The sequence below is a fragment of the Carcharodon carcharias genome, chromosome 9, assembly GCF_017639515.1.
Source record: "Carcharodon carcharias isolate sCarCar2 chromosome 9, sCarCar2.pri, whole genome shotgun sequence".
NCBI classification, from domain to species: Eukaryota; Metazoa; Chordata; class Chondrichthyes; order Lamniformes; family Lamnidae; genus Carcharodon; species Carcharodon carcharias.
This window is the reverse complement of record NC_054475.1, coordinates 42,737,578-42,755,671: the sequence shown is the minus strand read 5'-3', so window position 1 is coordinate 42,755,671 and position 18,094 is coordinate 42,737,578.

Here is an 18,094-nt window from a genome sequence, read left to right as displayed (position 1 = left end):
TTGTGTTTGCCTATACAACAAGAGTCAGTGTCCTTGGAAGTCATTTATTGAACATTCAGTAAAGTTACTGCGAATGCAAGGTTTTACAATGAGCTGGTTGTGATTTTGAAACATCTTAAAATACTTTAGACTTAGTCTCCACTCTGCAGTCAACTCAAATCTTTTAAGCCACGTTTGGCTTTAAGTTCGTTTTAATGGGCAAACTGGGCAGCCTATGTTTCTGATACCTGATAATAGTAAGAAATGAAAATACCTAGCAGACGGCACATTTAAAAGCAAAAGAAGCGTTTGAGGGGAAGCTCGATAAATATATCAGGAAGAAAAGATATGTTAATTGGGTGAGATGAGGTAAATTGGGCAGAGGCACATGGGGAGTAAGCACTACACAGTTAGCTGAATGGCTCGTATTGTGCTGTGCATTTTATGCCATTCTATGTCATTTTTCCAGAACTAAACTATATTAAACAGAAACTAGAACCCTATTGAGAGTGAAGATTTTAAAGGCATCTTTTTGGGGTCACTTTGGTAAGCCATGTCACTTTGTTTCCAAAGGCAGTGCAATAATTTACAATCTTGTTGACGCCTAGCATTGCATCACTAAATAACATCAGGACCAGGGTAGTGAATATCTGTCCTATCTCTTGATCTTTCCCAAAAAACACAAGCTAAGCCTCTTCATTTCAAAAATCATTTAGAAAAATACTTTAATCCTAGCGATCTGTCTTTCCTTATTCCAGAATATTTTTCCCATTCTGATTGTAATTACTATTGAACATTTGTGACAGATTTTGTCCTTACTACTGATTTGTTTTTCTTCTCAGTAGGATTATTATTTTCCTAATGATTGAAAGACTGACAAGTGCCCAGTGGTTTACACAGCAGGGGTTTGAAGGAAGTAGGTGAAGAAATTGCCTTGGCCATAATCTTGCAAAACTCTCTAGATCTACAAATTGTCCTTTTAGCATAGAAAATGGCAAATGTAATGAAATTATTTAAGAAAAATGTGAGAGAAAAATAAAACAGGAACTTATAGAAAAGTTAGTCCAACATCTGTAATGGGGAAGTTATTGGAATCGATCATTATGGACAGATGTACTGAGCACTTGAAGGAATTTGATCTAATTAGAGAGTCAACATGGATTTATAAATGGTGGGCCAGATCCAACAAACCTAATAGAATTTATTTATGAAATTACTAAAGTAATAGACAAGGAAATACCTAAAGATGTGAATTATATGAACTTCTAGACAGTATTCAGTAATATTCCACATAAGAGACTCTTAACTAACATTAAAGCTCATTGAATTGAAAGCAAATTATTGACCTGGTTCAGAGATTGACTAGTTGGTAGAAGGCAGTGTAGAGATAATGGTTATGTACTCACATTGGAAGGAAATGACTAATGGTGTCACAAAAGTATCTGTGCTGGGAGCTCAACTGTTCAATGTATTTATTAATGACTTCGATAACACAACAGAGAACATGCATCGAAGTTTGCCAATGACACAAAGATTGGTGGTATAGTAAGTAATGCACATGGGAGCATAAAATTACAGAGACATCGATAGATTAATTAAATGTGCAAAATTATTATAGATGGATTTCAATGCAGGTAAAAGTTAGTTCATCCGTTTTGGACCAAAAGACGTCATAGATATATATTTTATAAAACTATGCGAAAGCTAGAGACTGTGAAGATTCAATGAGATTTAGGGACCCATGTACACATCATTAAAATGTAATAGTCAGGTACAAAAAGAAATTTAAAGAAAGCTAATAATCTTTGTGTAACACGAAGAGGAGAAATTTTGACAATAGTTGTATAAAGCTGTGGTTAGTAGACCACATCCAGAGTACTGTTTACAGTTCTGGACATCTGAGCTTACAAATTATATTTTGACTTTGGAAGGAGTTCCCCAGAATGGGCAGGATTTTTCATATGGTGGGTGGGCTCGGCGGGAGCAGGCGAGGGTGGTCGTGGAACTGATCACCACCAGCGATCAGCTCTGCGCCACCATTTTACGTGGGCAGGCCAATTAAGGCAATAATATGCAGCTGGTAGCATTCAGCGCTAACTGTGTAGATGAGGGGGTGGAGGGAGAGTTGGGGCCAGTGCTCTTTCGTCCGCATCTTGAAAGAGTGTTTCAATCACCCTGAGGCACGGAGCTGCCTCAGGGAGATTGAATTGATATTAAAATTATTAAATAAAAAGTTTATAAATTTATTTAAACATGTCTCCTCATGTGACTGTGTCATATGAGATGGGACATGTTTTTATGTGTATGAGAAAAATTTTATTTATTGAGTAAAAGCTTTAAGAAACCTCATCCCGCTCGTGGATAAGGTTTTCTAAAAAAAATGAAGGCCCCTTTGACTTTTCGCCTGCCTGCCAACTGTAAGGTTGGACGGGCAGCGTTAACAAGTACTTTAATTAATTTCTTAATGGCCTTAATAGGCTGTTTACATATCGGTGGGCCCACAGCCGACTCCGGTGCCCGCCCGCCGAATGAAATATCGTGGGACTGCACGATGACACCGGGACACACGCCCGACCTCATCATGTGTCATTTACGCATTGGTGTGTTGGGCCCGCCCCTGCATGCCGGCTGAAAAATTCTGCCTAATGTTACCAGATCTCCAAGGTTTAGATTGCAAGGAGAGATTTCATAAACTAACCTTGTCTTCCTTGGAATACAGAAGGTTGAGAGGTGAATTGATTAAGATTTCTGAAGAAGAGTCAAACGGACTCAAAATGTTAATGCTGTTTCTCTCACCAGTGTCACCAAGTCACCAGTGGAATTGAAAACACACCAGACCTTTCCATTTGAATTTTCTTCATTACTCATTATAAATACTTATTATAAAATTCAGTTTGTCCAATTCCATATTTATCCAGATCAGGATTTTTGTCCAGCCTCAATTTTCGCTTCTGGGATTATTCTCTGAAAATTACACTGAAAGCTGAATATAACTGGAAAGTGAAAATGACAGGTTAATGGTGGCAAAGCATAATCTGATGTATTTCTGTTCCTTAAAGTCTTGCTAATATTGGGTGCCAGAAACAACTTTATACAGCTGATATCCAGTGTTGCTGATGTGTCATTGTAGAGAACTTAATGATTAAAGAGGCATCTTAGATAATGGTTATCAAGGGAGTTTAACAAGTTTTTTAAAAATCTGCTGTCGATACTATTGATCATCCCATATTGCAGCAGACACCATTCCCACCGTCAGCCCAAGTAAAGCTGAGAGGTCACCATGTTCATGCTTTTAGCTTTTTCAATCACAGATGCTGGCATCACTAGCAAACTCAGAATTTATTGCCCATCATAATTGCTATTGAGATGGTGGTGGTAAGCTATCAACTTGAACCATTGCCGCCCCTCTGGTGAAAGTACTCGTACAATGCTGTTGGGGCTTGGCCTAAATAGCCAAGTGGTTATGGTACTGGGTTTGGAACTCCAAGATCAAGAGTTCAAATCTCACAAAGGCAAACTATGAAACAATGTAACTTCATCTGAAAAACAGATGGAAATGGGTTTGTACTTGAAAGAGTTACAATGCTGTTGGGTGGAGGGCTCCAGCAACGATGAAAGAACAGTGAAATATTTCCAAGTCAGGGTCATATATGAGTTGAAGGTGGTGGTGTTCCCATGCACGTGGTGCCCTTGTCCATTCTACATAGAGATAGCCAGTTTGGGAGGGGCCAAAGAAATCTTGGCAAATTGTTGCAGTGTATATTGTAGCTGTTACGCACTGCAGCCACGCCACTGGTAGAGCAAGTGAATGTTTAAACTGGTGGATGGGTGCTAATCAAGTGGGCTGCTTTGCCCTGGATGGTCTTGAGCTTCTTGTGTATTGTTGGAGTTGCACGTATTCAGGCAAGTGGAGACCATTCCATTATACTTCTGACTTGTGCCTTACAGGTGGACAGGCTTTGAGGAATTAGGAGATGAGTTAGTTGCCAGCCTCTGACCTGCTCTTGCATCCACAGTATTTATATGATTGGTCCAATGCAGTTTCTGGTCGATGGTAATCCCCGGGATGTTGATAGTAGGGGATGCAGTGTTGGTAATGCTGCTGAATGTCAAGGGGAGGTGAATGAACTCTTTCTTGTTGGAGATGGTCATTGCCTGGCACTCGTGTGGCACATGTGTTACCTGCTACTATCAGCCCAAGCCTGAATGTTGTTGAGGTCTTACTGCTTGCAGGAGTGGACTGCTTCATTATCTGAAGAGCTGTGAATGGTGCTGAACGTTGCACAATCATCAGTGAATGTCCCCATTTCTGATCTTATGATGGAGAGCTGTCATTGATGAAGCAGGTGAAGATGGTTGAGAGATGAGCACTGCCCTGAGGAATTTCTGCAACGTTGTCCTTGGGAAGAAGTGAATGGCCTCCAACAGCTACAACTTCTTCCTTCGATTCCTGGTATGATTTCAACAAGTTGGAGACTTTTCTCTGATTTCAATTGGCTTCAATTTTACTATGGCTCTTTGAGGCCACACTTGATCAAATACTGCCTTGAAGTCACTCCTCACCTCTGGAATTCAATTCTCTTTGGACCAAGAATGTAACAATGGCGAGATGAATGGCCCTGGTGAAACCCAAGCTGATCATTGGCGAGCAGGTTGTTGGTGGCTAAGTGTCACTTAATAGCACTGTCAATAATGCCTTTCATTACTTTGCTGGTAGTTGAGAGTATGCAGATATGGTAATAATTGTTTGGATTGAATTTGTCCTGCTTTTTATGGACAGGACATGCCTGGGAAATTCTCTACTTTGTTGGGAAATGTCAGTGTTGTAGCTGTAGAAGAATCCTTTTGCTAGAGATTTTTTTTCATTTGTCTGTTCACAGGGCGTGGGCAGCACTGGCTAGGCCAGAATTTATTGCCCATCCCTAGTTGCCCTTGAGAAGGTGGTGGTGAGCTGCCTTCTTGAACCACTGCAATCCATGTGGTGTAGACACATTCACAGTGCTGTTAGGAATTTGGTCCAGTGAAGAAGGAACGGCTATATAGTTTCAAGTCAGATTGGTGCATGGCTTGGAGAGGAACTTGCAGATGGGGGTGTTCCCATGCATCTGATGCTCTTGTCCTTTTAGGTGGTAGAGATTGCAGGTTGGAAGGTATTGTTGAAGGAGACTTGCTGCAGTTTTTCTTGTAGATGGTACACACTGCTGTCACTGTATGTCAGTGGTGGAGGGGCTGAATGTTGAAAGTGGTGGTTGGTGTGCCAGCAAAAGGGGTGCTTTGTCATGGAGAGTGTTGAGATTCTTGAGCGTTGTTGGAGCTACAGACAATTTTAATGAGCTAATCCTGGAAGATCTTCTGGGGTCATGATAGAGGAAGTTGGATTGGGTGGAAGTCATGCCTGGTACCCTTCCTGCAGGAACACAGTCACAGGGAAAAATAACAATAATTTAAAAATATATATCCACTGATATCAATTAGCAGCATTAGCGAGGGCCATCTTCTCCTGCTTAATGCTTATTCCTGAAATTCTATTGACTAAACCCAGTTTAAAATTTATGCACACAGGAATCAATCATAGTCATTCAGTGAAGGAAGTTTAAGGGTGGACAATATTTGGAGCAGGATATAAAGATGTAATACAGAATCCATTCAAATTCATACATTCTATTCTTATTTTTGTTTAATATTTCATTTTCTGTTATTATCTATAGTTAAATAGCAAAGCAACCAGGGAAAGTGTCCACTTTGAGCACAGTTGCAAAATTGTTCTGATTAGCCTAGAGTTCAAAGGTTCCCTAAAATTCATTTCCACATTCACAAATATAAAATCTTAACTAGTGAAATCAGTGAACAGAGCAGAATATGCTTGTTTATTTTTTCCTTTTTGCATTAAAAAATATTCATTGATGCATTTAAGAGTGTTAACCTGGTGCAGTGTTATTATGTCATGAATATATGCTTTATACCAAATACTTATATTTAATCCACCAGCTGGAAATCTGAATTGATCTTTCAAAAAGAGACTTTTTAAAAAAACACGGAGACTAAAGTGACTTGAACTCACAGCCCAAGATGGCTAACCCCAATTTGCATTACAATACATTCCACATTGCAATTCATTGCAGTGGAGTCAGTCAATCTGCAAAACCCATTAAGAACAATTACTTCAGGGGAGTGTGAAGAACTCACATCTGTCTCATTAGTAAGGTATCTATGGCATTTGATCTAAGGTATTCAACTGTTGGAGACATCCAATTAAGCCTAATCATTTGGACAGTGGCACCCTGGCTAGGTTACCTTCTAGACATGTGTGAATCAAATCACCTTTGGAATGGTGGAATTTTCTGTGCCTGCTGGCGGCGGGCATGATAGATGGCATGAGCAAGCAATATGGCACGATTGGTTTCACGATGGCAGGAGGGCAGTTTGTGATTGTCTGCTCAGCCCGCCAAAGGTGGGCCACGTTTCTCGGGGAAATCAGGAGGACAGTGCAGCCCTGCTTCTGAGGTGACTTTTGAGAGTGATGTGGAGTGGAGGGCAAGTGCAGCCTTGCTGTTGAGATGACTTGTGAGGGTGGGCAAGTGCAGCCTTGCTGTTGAGGCAACTGGTGGCGGGAGGGGTGGTGCTTAATGACAGCCCTGCCTCTGAGGTGACTGGTGGTGGGTGGGGTGGTGTGGGCAGTTCAGCAAGGGCAGCCCTGCTGTTGAATATAGCGCACAAGCGTTCGGGGTGGGGGGGTTAGGATGGTCAAGGGGAATGGCTACGCATTTGGGAGACCTGTAGAAAATGATCATTCCTCTGCAAATGGGACAGTTCAGACACAGCCACATTGACATGTGTGGAGTCGGGCCTCTAGCTTATCTGCCCACTCAAGCAACGCAGAGGCATCAAAGTGCCACCAAATTCTACAGAGCTTCCCCCCATTCTGGCACAGACTGCAAATTCAGGAGCACTTTAGTGGACCACAGAGCAGTTGGATTGCACACGTTGTACAATCTCCTCGCTAAAGCTGGCCATGTAGCAGTCACTGGCGGAGGTGCTCACAGCCCCTTGCAATCTCAGCATCCCAGTTTGGATCAGTCTCGCCCATGGTTCAAACTAACAGTGCAGCCATGCAGCACGGTTAGGAGAATGCCTTTGCCTGAGCTGAGAGCACAGCCTGCAATCCAATGGGCAAATCTGCTGCCAATTGGTTGGGTGGACTGGAGTGGAAGTGGTGGGGTTTTGGGAAGCCATGCAGTGCACTAATCTCTGACCAGCCGGTGCTATCTCCTCAGACTGAAGGTGGACAGACTCCTCCATTGTGCCTTGCAATCTGAGGAGAGCAGCGGACATCCCTTCCTGATGTTTCTGAGCTTGCCTTTGCAGCTCCAGTGACTTTGACATGACGGAATCCACAGGCTCATCATCTGACTCAGACTCAGCAACATTCCAGCCTCCAGCAATCCTGCAAGTGCCAGACATCTGGGAAATCCTTGCTGCCGCCTGCAGTGGATCAGAAAGTGCGATGTGCTCACCAGGTTGTGATCCCGAAGCTACTCTAAAGCTACGTCCCACTGAGATGTGTGTGTCTGCGCTGGTGGAGGGTGTGGGTGAGCACTGTGATGGGACTTCAGGGAGGATGCCTCCAGATTCCTCTCCAGAGATTTCTTCGGAGCTTGATTGGAGGTCATGGATTCTGTTGGCTGTTTGACAGATGTGCCTGTGAAAGCAAGGGGAGATAATTAGTGCATGGCAGTGGCCTGTGAAACAGGACACATCACTCACGACATGGTTGTCTGATGTATGTTGCACTGCTAGGCCCTCACTTGGTAGAGTACTGGCAACCTCAGCACAGGACTGTGGCCAAGCAGCTGGGTGGCTGCTTTCAAAATCCGTGAGGGCCTTGATTTCGGGCATTCCGTGACTGCCTGGGTCTGCAATATATCTCTATTGTTGTGTGCCAGATTGTCCTGCATGGATAGAGATGGAGAGAGTGTAAGCAGGACAACTGCCGGGCCAGATGACAAGTATGCCTGGCATGTGTGGGTGGTGAGTGGTCCCATGGATGGTATGAGGACAATGACGGAGAGTGTGAGAGAGTAAATGGTGATGTCCCTTGAACCGGCATGAGTGAGGGCCCTGTGGATGTGTGATGGGTTTGTGAGTGTGTGAGTTCAGTGATGAGATGAGTGACTTACCCTGGCGGAACAGAAGAGATCATTCATCCTCTTGCAGCACTGGTTGGCTGTCCTCTTTTGCAGTGCGCTGGCACTGACTCTCAAGTTGGATTAGTTAGGTTAGGGGCTGTTGCTGCCCATCCTGCAGCCAGAGCAGAGGTAGAGGACATCCGGGTGGGCCTCCACGACATCCAAAAGTTGCTTGAGAGACTCGTTGCTGAACCTGGGGGCTGTAGTCTTCTTCAGTTCCAGGGCCATTCTTCCATGCAACAGTGGTGAGCTGGAAGCACTGAGATGTGTGCTTGCAGCTGGACTTTAAACATAGCACTGGGCGTGATGCAGTGGCAGGGTGATGGCGGGCAGGTGAATGAGAGCCTACCTGCCACGGAAATGGCATGTTTCCCGGGAGTGTGCAAGTAATGAGGTAGGTTTGGAAAGATACGGCGTGAAAACCCGCCACTGTGGCCAGCAGGTAAATTGTCACTTTACCCCCCTGCTACCGCACCTTTTAGGAAAATTCCACACAATATCTTTTTTTAACCCCTCTAGCAGTTGGAGAAGTAAGGTCACATGACATACCAACCCTTTTGATGTTTTGACTACATGTTTCCTCAGCATAACTGATGACAGACAGCTTTGGGAAAAGATCTACTTCCATTTTTCTCCAGCCCACTTGGTAATCTTCGAGCGTTGTTTGCTGACTCTGATCATCCTGGGACACCCTACTGCAGACAGAGATTCCTTAAAAGAATTCAACTCAGCACTATGGTCTCCTGGAGAGCAATGAACTCAAGCATCTACATCTTTAAATCAGTAGCATCGAGACCATTGAATTCAGCCTGAATCCAGCCAACTGACTAAACTGCAGACTGTATAGTCTTTGACGTGTGTGTGTGTGTGTGTGTGTGTGTGTGTGTGTTAAAGTTGGTGCATGTCTTATTAGCTTACTTAGATCAGTTTAAGTATAATAAAGCGTACCTCTTTTTTGATTAAAAATCTGTCCAATTGGTTCTGTTATGATCAGAGCACATAAACAGTTAGCTACACACTGAATTGGCTAGTATATCCTTTTCAAACAAAAATCCTGTTGTGGTCAAACAAGGAGCGGGCAAAGAGGGGAGCTATTTGACCCCTCCTCATCTTGTCATACTTGTAATTTAGGGGCTGCATCCAAGATCAACCTACAGAAAAATGAGAAATTGGTATTGGGGAACCAAATTCATCCCTAGAAGTAATTTAAAAACTATTTTTTATTCATTCATGGGATGTGGGCCTCGCTAGCTGAGCCAGCATTTATTGCTCATCCCTAGTTGCCCTTAGGAAGGTGGTGGTGAGCTGTCTTCTTGAACTGCTGCAGTCCATTTGGTGTAGGTACAGCCACAGCATTGTTAGGAAGGAGTTCTAGGATTTTGACCCAGCAAAAGTGAAGGAACGGCGATATATTTCCAAGTCAGGATGGTGAGTGACTTGGAGGGGAAATTCCAGGTGACAGTGTTCCCATCTATCTGCTGCCTTTGCCATTCTAGATGGTAGTGATTGTGGGTTTGGAAGGTACTGTCTAAGGAACCTTAGTGAGTCCCTGCAGTGCATCTTGTAGACGGTACACACTGCTGCCACTGTGCGTCAGAGATGTAGGGAATGAAAGTTTGTGGATGTGGGGCCAATCAAGTGGGCTGCTTTGTTCTGGGCTGTGTCAAGCTTCTTGAGTGTTGTGGGAGCTGCACTCATCCAGGCAATTGGGGAGTATTCCATCACACTCCTTACTTGTGCCTTGTAGATGATGGACAGGCTTTGGGGAGTCAGGGGGTGAATTACTCATTGCAGAATTCCTAGCCTCTGACCTGCTCTTGTAGCCACAGTATTTATATGGCTAGTCCAGTTCAGTTTCTGGTCAATGGTAACGCCCAGGATGTTGATAGTAGGGGATTTAATGATGGTAACGCCATTGAACGTCAAGGGGTGATGATTAGATTCTCTCTTGTTGGAGATGGTCATGGCTGGGCGCTTGTGTGGTGTGAATATTACTTGTCACTTGTCAGCCCAAGTTGTCCCAGTCTGGCTGTGTTTGGACATGGACTGCTTCAGTATCTGAAGAGTCGTGAATGGTGCTGAACATTGTGCAATCATCTGCGAACATCCCCACTTCTGACCTTATGATGGAAGGAAGGTCATTGATGAAGCAGCTGAAGATGGTTGTACCAAGGACACTACCCTGAGGAACTGCTGCAGTGATGTTCTGGAACTAAGGACTGACCTCCAACAACTACAATCATCTTCCTTTGTGTTAGGTATACTCCAAGCAGTTGAGAGTTTTTCCCCCTGATTCCCATTGACTCCAGTTTTGCTGGGAGCTCCTTGATGTCAAGGGCAGTCACTTTCAGCTCACCTCGGGAATTCAGCTCTTTTGTCCATGTTTGAACCAAGGCTGTATTGAGGTCAGAAGATGTGAGGCCTTGGCAGAACCCAAACTGGGCATCAGTGAGCAGGTTATTGCTAAGCAAGAGCAGCTTGATAGCACTGTTGATGACCCCTTCCATTACTTTACTGATGATGGAGAGTAGACTAATGAGGTGGTAATTGGCCGGGTTGGATTTGTGCTGCATTTTGTGTAGAGGACATACCTGGGCAATTTTCCACATAGCTGGGTAGATGTCAGTGCTGTAGCTGTACTGGAACAGCTTAGCTAAGGGTGTGGCAAGTTCTGGAGCACAAGTCTTCAGTACTATTGCCAGAATATTATCAGGCCCCATAGCCTTTACAGTATCCAGTGCCTCAGCCATTTCTTGACATCACGAGGAGTGAATCAAATTGGCTGAAGACTAGCATCTGTGATGCTGGGGACCTCCGGTGGAGGCTGAGATGGATCATCCACTTGGCACTTCTGGCTGAAGATTGTTGCAAATGCTTCAGCCTTATCTTTTGCATGAATGTGCTGGGCTCCTCCATCATTGAGGATGGGGATATTTGTGGAGCCTCCTCCTCCAATGAGTTGTTTAATTGTCCACCACCATTCATGACTGGATGTGGCAGGATTGCGGAGCTTAGATCTGATCTGTTGGTTATGGGATTGCTTAGCTCTGTTTATCGCTTGCTGCTTATGCTGCTTGGCATGCAAGTAGTCCTGTGTTATAGCTTCACCAGGTTGATACCTCAGTTTTAGGTATGCCTGGTGCTTCTTCTCGCATGCCCTCCTGCACTCTTCATTGACCCATTGTTGATCCCCTGGCTTGATGGTAATGGTAGAGTGGGGGATATGCCGAGCCATGAGGTTCAAGTACAATTCTGTTGCTGCTGATTATGGCCCACAGCGCCTCATGGATGCCCAGTCTTGAGCTGTTAGATCTGTTCAAAATCTATCTGATTTAGCATGGTGATCGTGCCACACAACACGAGGGAGGGTATCCTCAATGTGAAGCTGGGACTGTGCGGTGGTCACGCCTACCTCTAATGTCATGGACAGATGTGTCTTGTTGGTTTCCTCATCATTTGCCTCCCTAACAGACATTAGTGAACCAGGTATGTTTTTACAACAATCGACAATGTTCCACAGTCATCATTAAATTTTTAATTCCAGACTCTTAGTGAATTCAAATTCCAACATCTGCCGTGGCGGGATTTGAACCTGGGTTCTCAGAGCATTACCCTGGGCCTATGGATTATTCATCCAGTGACAATACCACTACTCCTCTCCTACAGCCATGGAAATGCAAACTGCCTTCCTCAGGCCAAAAGTAACGTGCTGAGACAAGGAGTGAAGCCCAAAAGCCTGTGTGTTTCCATTGCAACAAGGCAGGTCACCTTCGAGCTGACTGTTGGAAGTTACTGGGACAATCTATAGGATATACCAGTGTGCACCTGATCAGTACAGAAAAGCAGCTACAGAAAGCACAGCAGACAAGGCTGTAGCCCTAACCACGGCAGTAAGTCCCTGTAAACGTACAGCTGTCAATGTGGGAGAGTTTAACGAAAATCCTGAGAGTTACCAGGATTTTGTGTTTAAAGGAAAAATGACTTCATACCCTTTGAGTGAGGCAAGTAAGCCCATTGTCAAACTTAGGGATACGGGGGCCACCCAATCTCTTCAGCTGGGGAAAGGCATGACCTTTCCACCAGAGGGCACATTGAATGTCAAAGTATTAGTATAAGTATCAGAGGAGGATATTTATCCGTACCTTTATATCAGGTGCACCTGGAGGGCAACCTTATTTCAGGGCTGGTAACTGTGGAGACTGGCCCATAGTTTACCTGTGGACAGGGTCAAGCTGCTGCTCGCTTATGGCCTGGTGGAGTGAAGATGGTAGCTTCCCCAGTGGTCCAAGAGAGGCAGAACATGGTCAGAAAGACAGAGCAGTTACAGAAGAATGACCCTGGCATTTTCCCTGACTGTGTGATAACTCAGTCCATAGCAAACACACTCCATCAGAGGAGGCTGAACCAGCACTACGGACAGATGAACCCGAAGAAACCTTCTTCAGAACTTTAGATCAGCCAGAGGAAGTGTTAAGCAAGTCTTCCTTGGTCAAGGCTCAGCAAGGCGACCCAGCGTTAAAAAAGTTAGCACAGACTGCCCACACTGAAGTTGAAGCAGGGGAAGGCCCGGCGTGTTACAATTTAAGAAATGAGGTGCTGATGAAAAAGTGGAAACCTCCTCACAGATCTGCAAATGATAACTAAACAGTGGTTCACCAGGTAGTGGTGCCGCTGTGGTACTGTACGGGGATATTGAGGATAGCCCATGAAATTTCAATGGCTGGACATGGTAGTATGTGAAAAACCCAAGCCCTCCTAAGCCAGCATTTTTACTGGCCACACCTCCACAAATGTGTGATGGAGTCTTGTAAAACTTCCCATATGTGCCAGGTTGTGGAGAAGCCCCAACCTGCAATAAAAGCTGCCTCCACTATTTCCCATACCAGCTTGTGAACAACCCTTCAGCAGGGTGTTGGTGGATTGTGTGTGGCTTCTGCCAAATACAGCATATTCTCCCCATTATGGATATGGCTACCTGATTTTCAGAGGCCGTTCCCCAAAACTATTTCTGCCAAGGTAGCAGTGGAGGGGCTGTCTGCTATGTTATCATTGTTGTGGCTCTTAGATGAGGTTGTCCATGGTCTGGATTTACAGATGCTGCTGGGGGCAAAGCTCTTGATAACCTTTACCTTTTATTGGATATTATACTATGTACAGTACAGGCTCTACATGGAACTATCTCTCAGCATTCTCTTGTCATGTGATATTACATCACTGATGATGTAGACTTCTATTTACATATCTAACATTAACCTTTACACTATATCTCCCCCACCAAACCTTTGACTATTAAATGCATTATTTACATTATCCTACATCTCCCCACCAAGTCCCTGACTATTAAATACATTATTTACATTATCCTACATCTCTCCCTGAAGTCTCTGCCTTCACCCTTGGTTCACAGTGATAACCATTGTGGTGGTTTCACCAGTCTCCCTGATCTTGTTCTCAGCTCTTTCGAAGGTTGTATAGGATTCAAGTTCTCCATGTTCTCTCTTGAACTCTGTAGAGTGGTTGGTGAATCATCAGAGACAATTGGTTCTCTGTTCAGGTTGTCTTCCTGATCATATGGATAGTTAGTCCATTCTGTTGATGGTCTTCTTGTAGATACAAGTGCGCTTCTGTTTCTTCTCCCCATTCCAATTTCAGTCTCTACTAGAAAAGATCACATTATCCTACATCTCCCCACCAAGTCTCTGACTATTAAATACATTACTTTATCCTACATCTCTCCCTGAAGTCTCTGCCTTCACCCCAGTACACAGTGATAACCATTGTGATTTTTCCAAGACTTGGCCTTCGAGATTCTGATCACAAATCCTGACTGATTCACCTGGTTGGAGTTTTGGATAATCATGCATTGTATGGCGTTGATTATAGCTTCTGGTTTGATTTGCACAATTCTCACCCTCATCCTGTCTCACTCTCTTTATGTCTGCTGCTTTGAGACAAGGCATAAATGTGTGTGGAAGAACAGGAAGTTGAGTCCATATTCATCTTCCCATCAGATGTTCTGACAGACCCAAACCACTGTGAAGTGGCGTGGCATGGTAGCATAACAGTTCTAAGTTGAGATCGTCATTTTTCTTCAACGAAGCTTTTACCATCATTGCTCCTCTTTCAGCCTCTCCATTAGCTTGTGGCTACCTGGGTGAAGTAGTTGTGCAGAAAAATCCATAGTCTTTCTTTGCTAGTTCCAAGGCTATTCTATACCTGGTAAACCTGCGATGCCTGTTCTGCCGCTTCTCAGCTTGATTTGGCCCTCCCACTTGGTTGAAGCCCTCTGGTAAAGGTAGGAGTTTCTCCATAGCTTCCCTTCACTGCAGCCTTTTCTCAAGTTCTGCTGGTGCTCTTTACCTGAGCTATCCTTTTCCTCAGGTAATTTCTCTTGCTGCTTCTTCCAGTCGCTAGGCCCTTGGTGCTTTTTCTGTCTGTTTTCTGCTGCCACCTAGACCAGTTATAAGCACTACTGTGAACGTTATAGTCAGCTGCTTTGGTGGTATATTTTGCTAAGACCAAGTTCGCTAAAGCTCAGGTAAACTCTCTTGGGCATATTGAGAGTCAAGGGCGGCTGTTGCCCAGAACAGCAAGTGTGCAGGTGTTGATGGATTCCCCAACCCCCACAAGTAAATGGGAAATAATGTGATTTTTTTAGAATATGAGAGTTTGACTGCAAGTTCATCCCAAACTTCAGCACTATTGTCGCCCCAATGACAGATTTGTTACAGAAAATAGTGAAGGTAGTCTGGTCAGGGAGGTGTCAAACAGCTTTCAAAATGCTGAAAATCATGTTAACCAATGAACTGGTGATGGCAGCTCCAACCTTCAATAAACCATTTAAAATACCCGTCGATGCTAGTGACCTCGGGCTAGGTGCCATCCTGCTCTAGGTTGATGGATCAGGCATCAGCTGGGTATTTCTCCAAAAAGTTAGAGACACCAAAAGAGATACTCCACCGAAAAGGGGGAAACTCTGGATGTTTTACTAGCTTTCAAACACTTTGAAGTATATGTCCGAAATTGATGTAGAGAGACCGTATAGATCACAACGCCTTGACATTTGTGGAGAAATTTAAAACTCAGAATTCAAGTCTATTTTGTTGGAGCTTGCTTTTACAGCCTTACCACCTGAAGATTACCTACATTGCAAGGAAAAACAATATAGTAGCTGATGCTATATCCAGAGTTTAACTCAGCACCTCAACCTTGTTACAAAAGTTTAACAGAGCATAAATATAACAGTGTAAGATTGAGGTGTGAGTGTTTGACGAGGAATATGTGTTTATGTTTTTTCATTACAACCTTGTAATGAAATGTTCCTGTTGCCACGTTTAATTTTCTGATATGTGGAGGTGTTTTGCAGATGTGCTTTATGCCAAATAATGATTTTTAATCCGTTGGCTGGAAACCTGAATTTAACTTTTAAAAACAGATGTTTTAAGAACACAGAGCCTAAAATGACTTGAACTCGCAGCCCAAGATGACTAACCCCAATGTGCATTACTATTCATTCCACATTCAAATTTATTGCAGTGGGGTCAGTTTGTTTGTAGAACTCATGAAAGACAACGTCTTCAGGGGATTGTGAAGGACTCACATCTCCTTTCTTATTAACAAGGTATCTATGGCAATCACCTGAGGTATTCAACTGTTGGAGATGGGCCATTAAGACTAATTGCTTGTTCAATGGAACCATGGCTAAGTTAGCTTCCACAGATGAGTGAATCAAGTCACTTTTGGAATACATGGACAATGTCTTTTTTTGAATTCCCTTGGCAGTTGGAGAAGGAAGGTCACATGACAAGCCAACCCTTTGTACATTTTAAGTACATGTTTTCTCAGCAGAACTGAGGACAAGCAGCTTCAGGAGATGACCTAAGTGGGGCCCTTCCTGCTTCCTTTTTTCTCCAACCCACCTGGTAGGCTTCAAAACTATCTGCTGACTGTGATCATCCAGTGATGCCGTGCTACAGTCAGAAATTTAAGAAAAGAATCCAACCCAGCAGTACCATCTCCTGAAGAACAACCAACTTAATCATTTACATCTTTCAGTCGGAAGCATCAAGACCATTGAATTCAGCCTGAAGCCAGTCAAGTCATCAAACTGCAGACTTTACACTCTTTTCCTTTTTTAATGTAAAGATTATTTTTAAATAGACTATTTGCAGAGTAAATAGATGGGGCTGTTTCTCCATAACTGTTACCTCCAGAATTTCACAATGAACCAAGACATTTAGTCATTTCACAGTACAGACCTTGAGTATTGCTGAAAAATGAGACACATTGAAATTTTTTGTCTTGCACTCATCAGGACACATTGCAATTTTAGTGCCAGTGTGATGCTAGGTATGTAGACCGTACATCCCAAAGACTGGCAGATCGTATCAAACAGCATGTCCCAGTCACTGTTCGCAACAGGCAAGGTACAGACCGTAACCAACCAGCCCGAGCTTGCAAAACCCATAACACAATTTCCAATATCAGATATAATTCTGCAGTTGGACGACATTTGCTAAATAATCCTCAATGTGCTAAGAATTACGCTGACAACCAATTTAAGATTGTCAGACGGGCTTGCAGTGTGGCACATGTGTGTGTACTGGAAGTTACATATATTAATACACAGGGCCCTGTTCTTTGCAAACAGAAAGAACATGTACACACATTGCACCTGTTTCAGCTAAACAAAATAATTGACAGCCATTCACTGACTCATTTCTTAGGGCAATGCCTTGATCAATCAGAGTCAAACTGCCTGGTTTAAATTTCAGATGATGCGTGGCAGTTAACTGTCAGTCACCATCATTGGTGCATTCTCCATGGCAACGTCTCTACCAATCAGAGTCCACTTGCCAACTAATCAGCACTCTCTTCTCATACAGTATAAATTGTTGTTTTCCCCTTATATTGGTATTCTGGGGAAGTATCCTGATGAGTGCAAGACAAAAAGCTTCAACATGTCTTTTTTCAGCAATACCAATTCTAGAGGAACAATAATTTATACTGCATGAGAAGAGAGTGCTGACTGGTTGGCAAGCAGACGCTGATTGGTAGAGGCATTGCCATGGAAAATGCAACTGCCAAGCTTTTGTTTAAGTTCAAACCAGGTAGGCCAACTCTGATTGGTCAAGGTATTGCCATGGGGAATGAACCAGGGAATAGCTGTCCCCCAAACTTTTGTTTGGTTGAACAAGGCAAAATACGCAGACACGTTCTTTCTGTTTGGTTGTCAGTGTAATTCTTAGCATAAATATAAATAGACCACGAGCCATTTGCTAACCATACAAGCTTGATGCTGGAACAGGGCAATCAATCCTGCGGGATAGTAGCTATCCTGATCATATCGTTGTCTGCTGTATATTGTGCAAACGCATGAATGAGTCTAAGGCTGCCACTTTTGCTCTTGAAAAGTGCCTAGTCTACATCAGATTACCCTGGAAGGATAAGGTGTCTTGAAAATGTGAATAACAGTTGAAGCTAGCCGTTTCATGCTACTATTATGCAATAGCAACATGAGTAGTATTTTTCACTAACAGGGTGCTGCTGTTAAGCCAAAAAGACATTCTGCCTATCACACAAATTAGTAATGTGGTTCTGAATTTCAGTGCTGGTGTGATGCCAGGTATGTAGGCCATATGTCCCAACAACTGGTAGATCTTCTCAAACCGCATATCTCTTCGTCTGTTCACAACAGGCAAAGCACTGAATGCATGCAACCAGACCGTGCTTGAAAAAATCAAAACATAGGGTGGAATCATCCCAGATTTGCACTATATGCTGTAGTGGGCAGTAAAAACGACATTATTCCCGGCAGCTGCAATGGCGTCTTTTCATGCTGTATTGTCCCAAACCCGCCACATTAACTATGCTTTCCTGGGATACACGCTGTTTCAATGGTGGGCGGCTCTGATTCGCCTGCCGTGCCA